The sequence below is a fragment of the Corvus kubaryi genome, unplaced genomic scaffold (genome assembly GCF_017639235.1).
Source record: "Corvus kubaryi isolate FWS band 111438036 unplaced genomic scaffold, C.kubaryi_AGA036_p1.0 76, whole genome shotgun sequence".
Lineage (NCBI taxonomy): Eukaryota > Metazoa > Chordata > Aves > Passeriformes > Corvidae > Corvus > Corvus kubaryi.
The window spans coordinates 3,318,829-3,336,003 of NW_024582063.1; the positions used below are offsets into that span (position 1 = coordinate 3,318,829).

The 17,175-nt window shown below is 40.7% G+C and overlaps 1 long non-coding RNA gene across 1 annotated transcript; it reads right to left on the minus strand.

Annotated features, from left to right (window-relative positions):
* Window positions 1–5,205: 5,205 nt before the first annotated feature.
* LOC121675935 lies at window positions 5,206–10,593 on the minus strand. The gene is made up of 4 exons (XR_006020283.1): window positions 10,233–10,593; window positions 8,902–9,117; window positions 8,667–8,721; window positions 5,206–7,729 (listed from the first exon to the last, which is right to left on the minus strand). It is a non-coding gene; the product is annotated as an uncharacterized LOC121675935 (long non-coding RNA).
* Window positions 10,594–17,175: the final 6,582 nt, after the last annotated feature.

Here is a 17,175-nt window from a genome sequence, read left to right on the forward strand (position 1 = left end):
GGAACAGGTTTTCAAAGGCCTGAGACCACTGGAACAGGGAAGATTTATGGAGTCAGTCAATGCTGGTTGCATTCTGCAGAACTTTGAATAAGAACCAAAAGACTATTTGAATCTTACAAGGGAAGTTTCCCTCTGATTTGAGTATTACTCACTTCCTGGTGCACTGAAGTTAAAGGATTAAGTAACTTTTCCCAAATATAGAATGGATCACACCCAATCACACACACACACACACACAGTGCTGCCTTCTTTAAGTGAAGCATCTGAGGAGGAAAATGAGATTACAAATTTAGGAGTATAATGAGATCAAGTTAAATTCACACCATTTACCCGCCTAAGCACAATCTATGTCCTTAGAAAAGATTAATTTTTTTGTTGCAATTTCTAATCTCATTATACCTTTTGTCACAAGAATGATTTATCAGAATTTCAATACTTAATGCCATACATTTTGTATATTCACTTGGCTTCTCCAGTATTTTATATTTTCATTAGCTGGTATCCACTCACTCATGCCATACCACTCAGCACAGCTATAAATAGAGAGACCAACCAACCAAATCACACAATATTGAAAAGGTCAAAGTAGTATATTACATTACTATAACTTAGAGAATACTCTTTGCAAGGTATTAAAACTTTGACTCCTTATTTATATGACAATGAAAATAAAGAAAATAGGAGCCACTGTGAAATAATCACATCATTACCAGACGTCCTTGGGAAACTGAGGGATTGTAAACCCCTCAACATTATTATCTTTACAGCCTAATATAAATTAATGTTGTTCTTTAGGTACTGTCTATCATAGGCTAAGTTAGGTACTGTGTATCTTATGCTCAGGCCATGGTCTGTTCACTACCACTTTTTATGTTTTTAAATACAAATATTCAAGAAGCTCTTAAGGAATAATTATAAGCAAATTTTTTGAAGTCAGAAACCTCTTTTAGTTAACTTGTAAAGAAATTTATCCAGAAACTAAAAATTTGTGAAACTTAAGATAAGGATTATTATTACTGACTCCTTCCCTCCACCAAGAGAGTAAGAGAATTATGGCCTTTCTCTGAAAGTCTGTGGAAAGGATCTGTTTGAACTCAGCGGCTGTGTCAGCACAAAATGCTTTTAGGGTGACGGTGAGCACAGGCTGTTCTGCAATACATCCACCATCCTGTTCCCTCTAAAGACACCCTTGTCTGCATGGCGAAATGTGTATCCCACCTCTTTCCTCGCAGCCCAGGATTCCTAAGAGATCAGGTATACACTGCAGAAACACCTGAAAATCCACAGTAACCTTCCCAGGCCCAGGTTCAGTCAGGTGGCTGATGTGTGCCTTGCATCACTGCCCCTGTACCCAGTGCTGTTTGATCCTGCAGAAGTCTCTGGCTCACATGAAAGTCTCTCTGCTAAGTCATCTACAGGCATGAGGTTTTACACAAAGAACAAAAGTACAGCTGGGATCTTCAAGACTAGAAGAGCTGTCCCAGACATAGCAGTCATGGCCCACATGAGACAATACTCACAGCTGTAAAGATTCACAGAGTAAAAGGGGATGTTTTTAAAACCATGAAAAAAATTGAGATGGAAGGAACAATGTTAAAGGGATAAAGAGAGAAGGTGCTAGCTGGGCTTTTCGATATAACTGCAGGAGAACTGAGCTTACTACTCAACCCATAGTGCACTTTTGGTATGTTCCAGGCCACCCTGAACCCCTGGGCAAGTTTAGGCATCCACAACCCAACATGCTGTGGAAGAGGTGCTGGAGGCTGCCCAGCTTTCTCCCTGTGTAGACAGGGGCAATCTGTATTTAGCCGGCATATGTTTGATTAGATCCTGGCATTATACAGTACTGTAGGTTTGGGGAATCAATAATAATGCCATTACAAAGGACTTAATAAATGGAATTGCAATTAACTTAACAGATAACTGAGAAATAAGCTCAGCTAATATTAAGACAACAGCAAACAGTGACCTAATTTCTATTTTATGAGCCTCACTGTCTTCCATGAGAGAATACACAATTCCCAGTGAGCAAGAGGGGATGCCAGGATAACTCTTTGAGGACTATCCACAATTTCCAGTTTCAAACACCACAGTTGCAACAATGCACAGCCAGATTTCCTAATGCAGAGGTGGAGCTGATCTGGCATCTCTCCCTTTCTCCCACTGAGTCCCTGTTAAGAGATCAGAGAGGCTGAGCAAAAACAAAGCTGCAGTGTCTGCAGGCAGTACAGCTGAATAGCCACATTCACCTGCTCATGCTACTTAGGTGCTTATATGGCAAAACGAGCCTGCAGCTTCTATTTTTCATACATGAGACTTGAAGGTTGGGTATGGCTTGGAGTTTTTTTGGAGCGGGGGGTGCTTTGGGGGCCTTTTGGTGAGTTATTTTTGGTGGGGTGCATTGTTTTTGGTTTGATGCCATTTGTGGGTTGGTTTCTTTTTTTTTAGAAAAGTACTTGATAAGGCCTTGCTTAAGGCCTTGTCTACACAAAAATAATGTCCTAGTAGAAGTGATGCAGCCTCCTCCCCTGACAGTGACACCTGCAATATAGATGCTATTATTTTAATAGCAAGGTTGTGCACACCCTGCTAAACAGTTTACTGAGGAAGGGATTATACTCTACCTGTGTCACACAATTTTCAGATTAGAAAACTGAGGCTGTACTCTTACAACCGACTAAATGTCCATAGGTAAAACAAGCAAGTAATTTGACAGGAAGAAGATTTAAAAAATAAATAAAAAACCTGCCAAAAATAAAAAGCAACACCAGGCTTTTATCTTTGCCAGCAAAGGTTACCCGGGAGAGAGCAAGAGAGAGAAATGTGAAGTAGTGCATCTCCTGGCTAATCCATACTTCCTGAAGATTCCCACCCTGAGCTGATGCCTTGGCACTGTTCTGGCAAGGCTCTGGACCCTCTGGCAGAGCAGGTGGCTGTGGGTGGCTGCTCCACCGTCCTCCCACTCCCAGCAGATTTGCTGGCACTGAGGGTGTGGAAAGAGAGCTCCACCTGAGCAAACCGAGCCTCTCCGCTTTTGGGAGGATGGCTGGAGGGATGCAGAGCATGCCTTATGGAATTTTGCTTTGAATCATGCAGCATATGGAAATGGGTCTGCAAGAAAAATGAGAAATATTTAGAAACAGTTGGAAAGGCTGTCATTGAAATTTATCCTGGCTATGCCTAAACATGGAAAAGGACAACAGAAACCAATGTTAACTTCAGAAAAATGTAAAGAGAACTGACTCTGCAACAAGCAGAAGGCTTATTTCTTTTTAAGTATAAACAATCTGGTGAGGAGGAAGAAAGGCAGAACTATAAAAATAAGCCAAGGCAAGTAAAAAATAATGAGGGTAAAAATTAATAATACTCTGCATCAGTTTGCAGAGGTTTTTTTCTTGTACAGCAGTCTCCAAATATAACTTTATGGGAGAAACCAGACAAAATATTTCTGTTCTGAGCTATCACAGTGAGAAATGGCTTAAAAGGAAATTCTGCTGGAGGAAGGGGATAGCCTTGAGGTGTGGACAAGCTTTTTAGACACCTTCCTTGGGAGACTAATCTTTCTGTACTCCTTACACAGTCAATGGCAAGAGACGCCAGCCTCCACAGGACAGTTCAATACCCCTAAATGCAGGTGACATGGCCTCCTTATGTACAGTAAGGATAAAGGCTGTAACAAATCACAAAACTTGGACCATTTTCTTCAAGCTTTGCCCATTTGGAGGCCTGAGCTGAATTACAGATGGAACAAACATCACTGCCTTCAGGGGGAGTTAAGGAAATGGGTGTGAAGACACAGAACCCTCATTTGATGCTTCTTCCATTTTTCTGTCCCCTAAGTGCATCACTGTGTGTTAAACCCCCTCCCCCTTGTCTTTGGTTTTTTGCTTTTTTTTTCTCCCCTCATCTTTGTAATATTTCTTTTCACTTCAGTGCCACAGGCAGCCACAGGCAATGGGAGCTTCCAGGCTGCAAGCTTGCAAAAGTGCAGAGCACCCCCTTCTTTATTCAGATTTCCTCTCCCACCAAGGTTTTGTGCTGGTGGAGAGGTCCTAGCCATAGGAAGCAACCCTTTATCCAGAACAATAAGCCTTGCAACAGAAGCATCCCTTGTGCAGTGTCTCTAGTTCCAAGGCAGAAATTTTGTTCCCAGGGAACTTGCAAAAAAAATATCACAAAGACAGTAGAAAAAAATTAGTGTGAAAGCAGCCTAACAAAATGTTTGAATACCAAGATTAACAATGACTGTAAATAAGGCTAAGGACAGAAGTAGAGATAATTGCTTCTCATATGAACACCATAGCATTTACCACTTTCCATAGATGCCAAACAGACAAGATTATCTAGATTTTCAAATGAGTTTATCTGTGACCAATTGGCTGAATGGATTGACAAAAATAATGTAAAATGCTAAATGTGAAGCATATTTAGTATGGAAACACCATGACAGATAATGCTGTAATTACTGTATGCAGTTGCTGAATCTAACAATATAAATTAAGTGCCAAGTATGAGTTTCTTTTCCACAGCTAGGGAGAGTCAGAGCAACTTAAATTGCCCTGTATTTCTTTTACAAAGAAAGCTCATTTTTAAATTAGGTATGCATATAAATTCCAGAAAAGTCATAGGATTCTTCTGCTTTCCTTACTTCCCACACTGTATCTGAGAACACCAACTTTTTTCATTTATTTCACTTTCCCTTGAAGGACTCTGACAGAGATGCAGTTTGGCTTCGGAGACCAACTCATTGAATTCACTTTTTCTAAGCCTATTACCCAATAACTTAGCATTGTGCAACTACCCAGAAAAAACTAAACAGAAAAATCACCATGCAGATATTTGCAGAAATATATAAGCGATCCTTTACTTCACATATGTCCATGATTTTCAGCTGATAACTTATGTTCAGATCCCAACTTTCAAATTCACTGGTTACTCATAATCCTTTCTGACAGATGACAGGCACCACATCACATCCTGTGTTTTTCCACCTTCTGCAATACACAATTTCTGGACATGACTGCAATCAGTGGGCAAACTGCAGTTTCATTTTGGTAAAAACTTCTCAATAAAACTTAGTTGCCTACACATTTCTGCAAAAATTAATTGAAGAATTTGGATTAATAATCTTTTGACTTGCTGATAATACATGGCATGGTTTAGGAATTCCTGGGGAAAAACAAAAATGAAAATCAGAAGCAACCATTGAGTAATACATCATTTATTTAGTGTATTACATCAGTTTCTCAAATCTTCCTGACTCATAACAGAGCAAGCACACCCAGTGCTGTAGAAATGTGGCATTTCCTAGCCTTCACTGCACACATGTTGAAGCACCATCCTCAGTCAAGCCATCCCATGACGTATGGGAAAAAATGTACCTGACATAGCAGGAAAACAAATTTGGACTGATAATGCAGCACATCTGTACAGCAGGACAAGAGACAGAATATGTCATGCAGAGGTGATGGAGGAGAAAAAGGAAAAGATGTGGAACCTAGCTGAAGTACAAGTGAAACTCTTCATGGCTAAGGCAAGTGCAACCAATGACAACTATAATTTTCCATTGTTTGTAAGGGGAACATTTAAATAATTTCATGGTGTTTCCCTCCCATCCTTCTCGTCCCTCTCTTCCTCCACTTGCAACTTGTCTCACATCACACCTTTTGTTTGTTAAGGTCAGTTGTGAGACATCTTTCTTTACACCTGAATAAGGCCACACTGAATACTGTGCATTAAAAATGAGACAATAACCTGTTTCCTAAAAGTATCTCGACCAGTTAGAACTAGGAAAACAAGGGAGAATTCTTCTACTTTGCAAGTAGGGGTATGTGGAGAGGTGACATATTTTCCTCTTTCTTTAGGTTAAATATACTTGTTATTTACATGAAATCCATCTGCTACAACATCCTACATGCCCAGGAGGACCATACAGTTAAAACATATCAAACCCACATTATTGTGCCTTTCCATACTGTGACATATTAAAAAGGATTTTAGGATTTTAGACATGCACAACAGATTAATTGCTGGGTGAGCATGAACATACAGTACACCACAATCCATGAAAGGATACCACTAATATATAGCAATACAAGTAGACATAAAAAAAGATTGACATTTAACCCTGGATTTTAGCCCTTCCCATATTTTTGGCCTTTCAGTGACTAAATTCTTTGGAGTTAGCAACAGCAAGCTAGGCTAAAAATATTCCACCTGTGAATTAGTGGTCCATTTTTTTCAAGTGCCTAAAAGGGATACAGAACCATCTGTGGGAGCAGACATACCCAAAGCACAAGCAAAACCTGGTTTTGTCTGGAAAAACTGGACAATTGCCAAAGTTAGCTGCTCCTCCACTTGACCACATATGTAGAAGGTTATAGTGCATGACTTGTATGGACATTGGGGGAAATAAAGAATTATTTCAATGTTTTTAATATTCAAAAGCAAAATGGAAGAAAATGTTCAAAAAAATCTGTGCCTACCTCCCCCACTCAAATCTTCCATATATTGAGGTTTTGTGTTATATGGCTTTTGCTCCAGTAAGAATAGTGTTTAGGGAAGGAAGATGACACTGTCCATGTAGTAGGAGGAAAATATAAAGCACTGTTAGGTGCTTGGCAGCAATATGGACAGATATATTTCCTTTCAATGGCAAATGCATATTGGATCTACCAGTCATACACACATATCTCAGTAGATATGGCTACATTTTCCTCTTGACTTTGCTATCAAAGTGTTTCTTTACCACATTTATATGTCCCTCAAAAATATACACAGAAAAGCAAAAGGTCTTTTTGATCAGATGAGAGGTTCCTTTGCAAGTTCTTTTTGCTCATTTATCTAAAAGCCACGTAAAAACTGTCTCAAGATGTTCCCAAATTGCTTTCATACTTGTTTTGCTGAAATCCTGTTAATTCCTGTTTAACTGCATATCTTGCTGTTGTCATTTACACACCTTCCACACGGCAGGATGCTGCAGGACATATTGTGCTTGCTGACAAATTTTTTTGAAGGAAATCCTTGCAATCAGCTGTCCAACATATGAAGCTACATTTGACCACAGGGCATAGAACAAGGGAATTGTTTTTATGACCAAGGAAATCAAAACTGTTCCTCCATAAAGTTCTGGGAGGAAAGAGGGGGAGGGGGAAAGAAGCACAAACCCCTACATCTCTAAGAGCATAATGAAAAGAAAAATAAATCCTTTCTGAAGGCCTGAGGTTAAGAAGCACTGAGTTCCAAAATCCCAGAGGCCAATGGAAGCTGAAAGCATTCAATATCCATTTGGACTGGTCCTATTACATCACTGTTCAGATCTCACTATTTGCAGCATGCATTTTCTAGCACACGGAAGAAATTGGTGCTGATTGCAATAGAAACATTTTGGGGATGGCAGTAGTAACCACTGCTAACTGCTAAACACAAATTAGAGACAAACTTCAGAGCCTATTTAGCACACCATTTCCACATGCAGCTTGATTAAGACAGAAAACGACTCAGTCTGTCTGTTGCAACACGCTCCACAAGAAGTACAGAATCGAATTGAGGACAGTAACAGGTAAATAGATGATTCAGGAAGAAGCTGAATTTAGACATATGACATTGACTTAAAAGTTCAGATTTTCTCCCTGTTCAGTTTTCTGAGCTCACGCTGGCTCTGCTGAACAACTAGGCTTTGTTTTCTGCCGTGAAAGGGGAACATCACTGAAGCCAGCAGACACATCATCTGCAAAGAAAAGGTCACTGTTACAAAACCAAATCAAGACCCAGTCCAAAGTGTTTTGTCTGTTTCAAAGCAGGCTGGTATTCTTTTACAGTGAATTTTCATAGGGATAAAAACTCCTGCTCACTTGACAAGAAAGACTAACAATACATACTACATAAATAGCAATGGTTCACAAATAACTTAGTAATATTTAATTAAAGTATCTACATGAAAGCAAATAACATCTCTGTGCTATGTAAAGTATTAAAGCACTTAAAGAAATCCTTCTTTCAGAGGATGTGGCTGAGCTATTAACTCAGGCTTATTTTATGGTTTCATCCAGGAGTCACAACTCAGAGCACATCCAACCACCTCATTCCAAAATACTCTACTAGGAACCTTGCCTCTAACCTTTGTGGAAATGTATTCAGGACTCTCCATTCACAACTTAAAAGGCTTTTCTTAGGCACCACACTCCTCAACGTGTAGAATTTACACATCCAGTCATAACAATATCTTATTTTCTTCTGTGTCCACTCTGAAAACTATTTCAGGAAGTCCCCCATTTGTCAAATCGTCAGCAAGCTTTATATGACTTTTTTATTTATTTTTATTCTTTCCTAAAGAAAACAATATTTAATCTATGAACAAGAGTGTGCATGAAATATTTCTCATTGTATGACAATGTTTTACCAGTTCATCTTCAAAAAACCACAAAAAAAAAGTCTGAAGACTAAAGTCAGGAAGATATTACAATATTTGGGCAACAGGAACACTAGCTTGGTGTCTTTAGAGGGGCAGGGAATAAGCCTTGCATCTTACACGTGGTTTCATTGTGTGCAATCCCAGTGGTAGAAAAGGAAGTGGCAATTATTTTTTAACAGATCTTTCCACCTAAGCTAGAGGAAAATGCAGACTTAATGTAGCTACTGCAAACATAAAAACATAGAGGAGGTACCTCTACAAACTCCCAGCCTGTGTTGTTGTGGGCAAGCTGAGGCCACAGCAAGTCTCTGAAAGAGTGAAAGGAATTAATTATTGTTGTACACAGTTGTAACAATGCAAAGGTATTAAATCTCTGTGTGAACCTTTGCCATCCATTGCTTGGAACATGTTTGTATGCATAGAACCTCTCTAATGTTTAATTGTTATAATAAAGATGCTTCATCAAAATAACGAAACAAGATATTCACCTTTCTGTGTGCAGGGAAGTTGATAAAATGAAGGAGCTGGACCTCTGCTTTGGTGCCCACCCTGGCAGAGAGATAACAAATGAATAGAAGATACTGTGCAGCTCTAGGGCAACTGAGAAGCATCTCTGCTCATCTCCGCAGAGCAATTGCACGTGGCAGGAAATCCTGTGCTGAAGAAACGCCACCCATTGAGATGTTCCAGGTTTGGGAAGACAGCTGAACAGTGGTGAGAAGGTATGAAAAAATTCAATATGTTCGTATTCCTAGATTTTATAGCACTACTAATGCTATGTTTTAAAACTTTCCCTATTTATAAACTTCCTGTGCTTTTGTCTGGCTCCTTCAGCTGAGCTACAACACTTCTGCAAAGTCTTCCTCCCATCCCAGCCCTGACCTGTGCCTGCCATGGCAGCTCTAACTCAGGTCTCCTTTACTGCTGACTACAGAATTTTTCTCCCAGCACTGCCACTGCTCACAGATGTCTTTGTTTAACCTGAATATTCCTTAGCATCTGCCAGCATTTTCCCCTAGCTAAATTCCTACTAAATGCACTTTACTTCTCTAAGCCTCGTCAGCTATTGCTCTAAATGCATCCCTTCAAGAGGAAAAAAAATCTCCACCTGTCTTTAATATGTGTATCAATAAAATGAGGATTAGAAATCTGCACTTCTAGGCTGTTAAACAAACTCTCTTCTGCCTCCATTTATTCACCCATAAAATGGCTATAATATTTACTACAATATCTCAAAGAACAGTTAAAAAGCTTAATGCTATTAATTCAATACTACTGATTCTGTCTTGCTACAGGGAATATATAAACATTTCCATGCCAGGTCGATATATATTTATAAGATTTATAGTTTACAGTTTGTAGTCATTAGTATAACAACATTTGCAAGGTTAATACCCCAGTCCTACGGAGCGGAAGATAGTATCTGCATTATAGGCAAGATTATATTCTTGTTTGCTAGATATTCCTTTTAAGTAAGTCTGTAACATTCATTTTCTCCTATAGGGCAGTATTATTAATAAATACATACTGCCAGGCTTTAATTTATGTAAAAGCCCATTGTTTTTAAAGAACTTCTCTGCAACAAAATGAATCCTTTTTCTTTTTTTAATACATAGTACAGAATCTTTTTCTTACAGCTGCTTTAGCAAGGTTTTTCCCTTAGGTCTGTATATTATACAAATGTTTTCAAAAGACAGTAAAAAAAAAAAAACAAAAAACAAAAAAACCCCCACCAAAATGAAGAATCAGTAACCAGCAGAAGTACACAGAACACCATTGTACCCTAAAGACAAGAAATACTATTGCTAAAATCACAGACCTGAAGTTGCGCTTTAAAAAAAAAAAGTAAAAATAGGTGACTTCCAAGTTTGATTGTGCAGCCCATACGTGCTGTAACATGAACACGCGAGACCGTCCGCTGCCTCTCGAAAGGAAGGATTGCCTTTAGCTGTGCTGATCTTCTCCAGGAATTACTCTGCTCTGTACAGGGGATGACTGTCAGCCATTTCCAGCACTAATTGGACTCAAGTATGGTACGACCTAATTTCTCAGCATGTACCGCAGAGTTCTGAGATTCCTGAATGCTTCAGCCTTTGGAGAGTTTTGTTGTTTTCTATTAGCTACAACTTCTCTGTCTCTGACTGCCAGCAGAGGGAGAAAACGGAATGTGAAGCTGAGAACATAATACGACACACCATCTCTCATCCACACTGCTGAAATAAATATGATGTGGTTTCAACCATTTCTTTTCTAGGGCAGGGTACACTCATTCTAAGTTTCCCAGTGTAAAAGTAATCTGATTAAATTTGGTGGCTTGTTTTTTGTCCCCCTCTCCCGTCTTTTTTCTACCCTTCTCTCCCCTTTTGCCTTTCGTTCCATGCAGGCGGAATCTTTATGAGACATATAAAGAGTGGAAGAATTATACAGGGGGGTTTATTATGAAACTAGAAATCATTTCATTGGCATTAATGGGAGAGTCTGTCTTTTGGAGAGCTCCACATTTCTAGAAGCCATTTCCTGTTCTCAAGATCCCTTAATGCAACGAACCAGGGCAAGACAGGAATTGCTTTACCTCTCTTGTGCTTCAAAGATGTGTACATGAGATGGGCTGCTGAAGGGCTATATTTTTTTTAAGTACTAGCAGTTAGTCTTTTATATAAACTGGATGCTGTTTTAGTTAACAATTTGTTAAGCTTAATTGGCACACAAGCAGTTATTTTCACCAGAGGTGAAAACAACTTCCCCCTAAAGCTGTCCTCCCCACATCTGGGAAAGCACATACACACACCAGGCCATATAACACACTATTTAAATAAAGTGCTTTCTCATTCCTTCCTCAGGCCTAAAACCTGTTAGCTGAAAGAGAGACAAAGGGCAGACAGCTCTGGCTGCTGCCTCATTGCCTCCCAGATTTTGGCACTGAGGCTTGGCCGGCTGGGTCAGGAGCTTGGTCCTCATTACATGGATCCTCACACTCCAGGTGAGGACACAACTGTGACTGACAATTCAGGATCCCCACCTAATGCCTGGAGCTTGCACCACCTGCTTTAAATAAGGGACTGGAGATGCATTGGTGCAGCCAAATGGTAGAGGTTCCCAGGAATAAATTACTTTCTTATTGCTCTCATATTCCTAAAGCCTGTCTTTAGGTTGCTCTGGTCTTTCCAGTTGTAGCATTTTACACACACAGATGATCATGGACCTTACAGCAAGTGACAGCAGTGCTAAGTCAGACTTCCAGCTGTCTACAGGTGTCCATGAATCATCTGGTGTCTGGGGAATTTCTGTTCCAAGGCTGAATGAAAGCAAGCCATGGAGAAATAATTGATGACCAGAAAGCATTAGACACTCACTGAATCAACACCCTCATCGATAACAAAATCATTACCAAAGGGATAAACCCCAAGTGAGATCCTTGCTCTACCAGCAATCAGAAGTGTTTGATCTGGGACTTCTGTAAACAGAGCTCAGTTTCTTTTCCTGAAAAATTGGATTCTTTGAAACAGAAATTGGGACAAACCCCTTTCTTCCCACTTATGTCTCACTAGGTTAGAAAAGACATCAGAAACTTTAAGGAAAGCAGTTTAAGAGGGCAAAGGTGGTCTTGAATAGGACTTCAAAGAAGGAATAAGAGGCAGCAGCTCAATAATATAGCACAAGGGAAAAAAGCTCTACAGTGGTATGCAGACAAGCAGGCGGGTACAACTCTTAAAATTTGTATTTCATGGGGGTTAATAAGATAAATAAAGTTTCTGCCATCAGAGGCCATTGGAATAATGTTGGTACCCCTTCACTGGGGTACTGACAGAGGAAAAGGTTATCCACAACATCAGAGAAGGGCTGCTGCTGAGGCACAGCCACAGGAGCAGCAAACTGAACATGCAGTCAAGGGAAAATGGGCCATAATAGATTCACGATGGAACAAGAGGCTTGCTGACAAGGCCACAGAGGAGACATGCCAGCTGGCTCACATCCTGTTAAATGACAAATGGATAGAAAAAATGTCCTGAGGTTTATGTCCTGTCTAGCCTGGCAGTGCTGAACACAAGGCATGGAGCTGTTCTGAACCGCCATCCACAGAGGGCTGCAGCTCTGCTGACTGGAGAACAGACAACTAAAGCAGAGTCTGCTTCTGAGCAAGGCCTGTTTTGGGGTCTGGGTTGTTTGTTGTAGGATGTGTGCAGAGCCGGTTGCCTTCCCTGCCCAGAGCTAAGGATACAGGCTGTGTGTGCCACCAGGATTTCAGAGTAAAGACACCTTCATCCCTGGGGGCATAGATGCAATGGGCTGTAGGGCAATACTCTTGGGATGGAGATCACCAGTATACTTAGGCCCACAGATAAACTGGGACAAGTCTGAGCTTATGCAATCCTATACAGCATCAGAAGGTGATAGATGAGCATGACAGAGGAGCAATAGAAGTTCAGTCAGCATATATGCATACCACCTCTTCCAAAAAAGCAGTGAAAGGAAAACTACCACCTGCCTTTGAAGCAGGGATGCAGGAGCCTCACTGCTGTAAAACTACATTAATCTGACAATTGGAATTCGGCACACAGCAGTAGGCAGTAAACTTCAAGGACCAGGCTGGTGCTGCTGGAGGAATGGTGCAGCTGGCTAAGCAATTTTTATCTACATGTAAATTCTGCTGATTTAACCACAACTTCCTCCAGGGATTTCTCTAAGATCTAGGTTTCTCTTATGTCAGAAGGACTTACCTATGTGTGATACACAGTCAGATTCCTTCAAAAGCTCTTTGCTTCCTGGTTGTTCCTGAGATGTGTTCACAGCTTCTGCACGTCACACACTTGCCAAGCAGGTAAGTCTGTTGAATATTAATTATTTCCTAAAAGGGATCCTTTCCAGAAGCTACACCCCACCACCTCAGCCAGCACCTAACCAGGAGGTTTGGGCTGTACCACTGTTGCTTATATTAATTTTGGTATCCATAACAGCTTTGGTATCCATAAAGGCATGGATATAAAGGAGTGGCTTGGATTGATCAGAGTGTATCTCCAAGTTACACCTGGTCATGGCACCAGTGAAGCTCACACACTGTGTAGCAGTGACAGAACATCAGTTCTGCCACAGTGATAGAGCTTTTAGGCATGAGTGTTCACTGACAGCTACTGGGCATGCTCTGATGTCTAAGCAGCTCCCAAATCAAAGCTGGCAGGCAGCTCACAGGCAGACTTGGAGATTTATGTTCTATGAAACAGGCCCATGAACCTAAGTGAAGTCATTGCAGCAAGGCAAAGGAAAAATCAGGCCCATATTGTGCCACAAACGGCCTGTGCAGGATTGTAGTTGTAGTTAATTCTGCACAGCAAGGAATATTTACCCAGATTATTTATTGCTCCTTTTCTTATAAGGCTGTGGCTTGTTTTCTCTTGAAAAGTCATGTTTCTTACTCTCATTTGTAACTTGCCAGAGGCAAGTAAAGCAGAGCAAGTACACAGAAAGGCCTACCAGAATAGTTCATTTTAGACTTAGACTGCTAGTGGCATTTGCTGCTCGTGTCAACTTCTACAAATGGGGCAGGCATAGGGAAATGGTTTCCCAAGTGGTAAGTCATATGGCATATTTAGAAAGTACTGATACACTTAGAGAAGCATGCAGGCTGTGAATAAAAGCCTCACGTACTGGAATCAGCAATATTTCATGGCATCCACATGCTGCAGAGAAGGCAATAGCCAGTGCTGTTGGCCTTACTGTTATCCATTCTCATCACTGGGATGAAAGCACAACGTAATGAAAAGATTGATCTCCTGGAAACAATACTTAATAAAAAAAAAAAAAAATCCGAAAGTAATTCCACATTTCTTAATATAATTCTCTACTTAATTTTGCCTGATTTTCTTGTAAGCAGCTACAAAATCTAAAAATCGAGCTGAAGTCTATGGACTTGATTCTGTTTCCACTCAGTCCAGTACAAGTCTGGAGTAAATTAACTGAAATTAATGTAGAAACAAAGCAATAAAAGTATGAATTTGACCTGATCTACAGAAAGGTTTAAGAAAAAAATGTAGTCCAGCTTTAATTTGCTGGTTCAATCAAGCCAAGGCAAGACAAGTATTGGCAGAAATAGATACAGAAGTCATGATATATTTGTGTTCTGTGTCAAGATTTAGTTTTTTTTAAGGAGTCATGACACAGTACCTGAATTTGTTGTTTTAGAGGGAACACAGCTGAGATCTGATAACTCTGTTTGGGGATTTTAGCTTTTTTTCAATACTGTGTTAGATATCATATGCTGCAGACCAAATTCCCAACTAATTTAAGTGGGTGTAACAGCTTTAATTTCAATGTAACTCCATTAGCTCATAGTACTACTCAGCAATGGCATTTTCATGAAATGTATTGGTACAAGCCAATGCAATTTAACAACACAAGCACAGCAGTACTTGGTAGAGACTGAACTAACTCTATTTTTTAATGCTAAGACCAGAAAAGATCATTATATTATAGAGTTTGATCTGCTGAAAGGCACAGCCCAATCACCAAGACAAAACCTCTCATTAAAATAGATTAGAATTTGATCTTGAGCATGTAAGAGAATGTCATAGTTTAGTATACTTTGGTTTTTTTGTTAGAGGTCTCCATCAGCCACGGAAGTGATTCTCTTGCAAAGAGGTGCTTACAGCTTCCTCTATGACCTGACAGAACCTATCAGCTGGCCAGTTTGAATATTGGCAACTTTTTAAGCCACTTAAGATGCTTGACACGCCTCTGTGACCCACATTTAAGAACGAACAAACCCCGGGAAAGCTCTTTCGGCTTTCGGACAGGTAGCAGGGGGTGGCCTGCAGGCCTTGTTCGGCCTGGCTGTGGTGCGGCCCTGTTCCATCCATGCCTCCTCCACAGCCCTGCTCTGAGCAAGCAGCCCCCGGTGTGGCCGAAACTCATCTGAGGCTGCTGCCCCGCTGCCCGGCAAAGATGTGACCGACAGCGAGAGGCGAATGCCGGCTGCGGGGCCGGCTGAGATGAACCCTTTCAGTGCTGTGAGTTTCCTCCAGGACAGATGGAGCCTGCAGACATCAATCCTCTCCCGAGTCAGAGGAAGAGGAAAGACGGAAGCAAGTGAAGAAAACACCATAGAGACACCAAAGTCAGTAAAGAAGGAAGAGCTGAAACCCTGAGGGAGGAAAAAGAGGAGGTGCTTCAAGCTTAGAAGCTGAAATTCTGTTGTAAAGCTATGGTGGTGATGGACTATGATACATCAGAGTGCCCATTGTAATTTCATGAAAGCATGGGGGGGGGGGGGTGGAGTGTTCAAATTGCAATTATGAGCAAAAGTATCTGTGCTGAAACAAGCAAACGACTGTAATTGTGAGCAAAAGTATCTGTGCTGAAACAAGCAAATGACAGTAGCTGTAATTTGATGAGGACCCTTGCTCCCAGGGAAGGAGAAGACCTCTGTTCCTAGAGGTGAAGATGCTCCCAGAGATAGGTGAAGAGAACCTTTGCTTCTGAACAGCTCATCCTTAACATGGTACCCCAGTAGCTCAAGATTGGACCCTCGAAAACAGTTGTGGGGAAAGCTGTAAGTCGGGGGAAGGGACTCTGACATGCGAGCAGAGAACCAACCCAGGATCTGGCTTGCTGTGACACTGAAGCCATGAGAGAACTGTTTCTTGTGGAGATGCCTCCATAGCATGAGCAAGGGAGACTCCTCTCCCTAAGTGAACTGAAAGAGGTTATCACAGAAGTGGTAAACTGACTGAAAATCTCAAGGGTTGTCTTTTTACACTGTCAGTGGGAGAAGGGAGAAAAGTGGGGGGAAGAGAAGTGTTCTGAAGGTTTAGTCTGACTTCTTTTTCTTTCTTTTAGGTCTGTTAATAAACTTCTTTATATTCTTTTAAGTTTTGTGCCTGCTTTGCTTTCTCCTAATTCTTATCTCACAGAAAGAAAGTAAGTAAGTAATAGATATTTTGAACCAAACCACTACAGAGAAATATCATCATTCTTAGATAACTAAGAATTATGAAACAGAGAATGGACTGAGCAGCACCCATCCCATAACCATCATGTTTTGAGTTCTGGTCTCTTTCCAGCTCTGACTGCATCTCTCTCTAGTTCAGTGTTTAAGGAGGAGAAAAAAATTTAAAGATGAAAAAAAATTTAAACCACAGTCTTTAAGGCCTGCAGAGAATTGACTGAAGTACAAGATATGGTAACTAGCTGAACAGAAAAAACAGAATGCACTGAGACTGAAGGTGAAAATTTTATCCTCCTCACTAATCTACAGAGTCAGACCAGACTAAAATACTCTTTGGAATGAATTTGAAAAACTCCTTGTGTCCACTCATCAGGTAAACTATCTCAGCACTTAATTATCCGGTTCCTATGGAGAGCCTCCTTTGTTCCTGCTCCTTCCTTGTGTCTGGAAAGCTCCCTCTTATGCTGAAATTGAATTAGTCCAGCTTCACCTTCCAGCTACTGAACTGTGATGTGCCTTGTAACAGTTGCTGTCATAGCACTTTCCATGTCTCAGGACTGATTTTCAGCCATGAAGTGCCCCTCTAATGTTGTTATTGAAGAGACTTGTGCATGCAAATGGTTCCAAAGTCTGTGGTAAAATGCTGCAGCCACTGGTTTGGTTGCAATTTCACTGCATCATATTGCACAAGCCCCTTAAAAGGCCAACAAATAGTTAAGTCCCTGTACATGCTGAACGAGCATGCACGGAACATTTCCTTTTATCATTGTTGAATCTGTCCATTGATTTCACTCCAGAAGTTTCACATCCTCTTTCAATCTCC